General features: G+C 38.1%; 1 protein-coding gene across 1 annotated transcript in view; it reads right to left on the bottom strand.

The window, feature by feature from the left end:
* Positions 1-2,500, bottom strand: part of LOC125660887 (protein draper-like) — a 93,187-nt gene that overhangs the window by 81,660 nt on the left and 9,027 nt on the right. The window lies entirely within an intron of this gene.

Raw genomic sequence — 2,500 nt, 5'->3', positions numbered from 1 at the left:
AAACAGACGACTCATTAGCATAACGGTGCCATGACCCTCATCTTTGGTTTCAAATTGGGAGGGGTTGCACACACACACACCCCACCCACCCCACCCCACCCCCTTGCCTTGACACCAGGTTCTTTTTTCTGATTTGGATTATTTATAAAACTGATTTCTTTTACTTAAAAGTTATTCTATTTCTTTCAATATTCTATGCTTTGATACGACAGGACATTCCAATCTATTTCCGGGTCTTTTGATTTTTATATCTACATTTTAGGATATATCTATTCGACGTCTGGGTTAACCTTTATACCTGTGGACCATAGATTTGAATCTTGCAGAATTTTATGTGATAATAAAATGTACTTTGGCAAGAGTTTATGCAAAATCTATCACATCATCTCAATATTTTAAATGTACTACTTTCCTTTTATTATGAATTTCTTGGGTTCCCATACCTCCTTAAACCTCATTCAGCAGGGTACCTGTAAAGTGCGAAACGAAATCGAAACGAAATCTACCGAAACGAAACGAATCTACCGAAACGAAACGAAACCCACCGAAACGAAACGAAACCTACCGAAACGAAACGAAACAGATTGTATAACCGAACTCTTTTAATTATAATAATTAAAAATGGTATCTTAGGCCCTGTGAAAGACTTCAAAGTTACCCCATATAAATAAAATTCGCCTCCCCTTTGATGTAGGCTTTCGGCTTGACTGTTACAAAGTTTTAAAAGTTGGAAAGGGGGGAGTAAGCACAAAGTTCATATCCGTAGTTGATTAAATGCCATGTACAATTAGTTTCGGATCCATACATTTCAGAACCGAGGGTTACAGTCTCAGAGATCTGGGGAAACACACTATACGAGGGGTTGGGTCGCCGACGTTGGATCCGCCTTTGGGCATAGATACATTGTTTGAAGAAACTGGTGTCTGAGAAAATTGAAAGCAGGAAGAGCTCTTAACCTCTTATTTTATCTCTAACTGCTGAGGTGCGAGTAATTTCAATAATGGAAAAAACTCTATACATTTGGGATGTTGCTAAGACGGGGAATTGAAAACGGGACGGAAAACGGATTTTTTTAATGCAATGATATTAGGAGGAGGTCGGCATTTTGTAAATTGAAAAGGCTTATGAACAAGGGGATTTTAAGCAGAAATCACAAAGAGAACGGGAGGACATATTCAGAATCCACCGTTTGATATACTACTACATACAAATACACAATATCCACATGTTATACATATATTTGTCTTTAGAGCAAAAAATACTGAAACATGTATTTATGCCAAAATCGGATTCAACGCCGACGACCCCCATCCCTCGTTTAGTGTGTTTCCCCCAGACCTCTGACCTGTGAGACTGTAACCTTCTGTTCTGAAATTTATGGATCCGAAGCTAATTGCACATGGTATATATGTACTTTGTGCTTAACCCCCCCCCCCCCCCCCCCCCTTTCCCAACTCTTAAAACTTTGTATCAGTCAAGCCGAAAGCCTACATCAAAGGGGAGGTGAATTTTATTTATATGTGTAAACTTTAACAGGGGCCTAAGATACCATTTTCAATTATTATAATTAAAAGAGTTTCGATCATACAATCTGTTTCGTTTCGTTTCGGTAGGTTTCGTTTCGTTTCGGTGGGTTTCGTTTCGTTTCGGTAGATTTCGTTTCGTTTTCGGTAGATTTCGTTTCGTTTCGGCAGATTTCGTTTCGTTTCGTTTCGATTTCGTTTCGCACTTTACAGGTACCCCATTCAGCATGGTAGCCATATGTTGAGAACCAACGTGCAATACGCACAGTCAGGGTTCAAAATTAACAAAAACATGCTAGCCCACATCTGATGAAATATAATACAAGAAATATTCAGAGAGTTTGAAAATAGGTATCGATACTTTATCTATCGTAGATATGATAATGCATAAATATTCTCTACCTCAAAAACATTCGTCATTAAATTATTTGTATTCCACATCCAATTTTTTTTTTCAGTTTGTTCCGACAACACTGCTGCCCTCTTTGTACTAACGCTGGGCTTCCCATCTTTTCACATCCCTATGTTATAACTACCAAAAAGACTGCAACCGTGCTCTCTTTTTTTTCCGGCAAGCTGAAAATTTCCAGCTGCTTTGACATCATGCAGTGATCTTGACGATCGACTTGAGTAAAAAATCGTGCATGGTTTACTTTTGAGTTTTAGAAGAGGTCTCCAAAATGGGTAAATAATCTCGGAAACGCGCCTAATCGCTAAAGATATACTGGGGCCCGTTTTACAAAACAAGTTACGACAAAGTCGCAAGTCTTAAATTGTATTACACACTTATTAGTTTAAATGAGGGAGGTTAAAAGTTTCTGAAACTTAATTTTCAACATTATTTTTTCACTATTTTACATTGGAGTGATTTATTTTACAATAAACGGGAGAGGTTGGTCATAAGTTCTTTAACCGAAACCGATACAATCATCACAGAAATCACTCACCATGTGCGCGAGCGAGAAAGCAAATTTAGG

The sequence above is a fragment of the Ostrea edulis genome, chromosome 8, assembly GCF_947568905.1.
Source record: "Ostrea edulis chromosome 8, xbOstEdul1.1, whole genome shotgun sequence".
Taxonomy (NCBI): Eukaryota; Metazoa; Mollusca; class Bivalvia; order Ostreida; family Ostreidae; genus Ostrea; species Ostrea edulis.
Note: the sequence above shows the minus strand (reverse complement) of the source record. Positions and strands in the feature narration are given on the sequence as shown.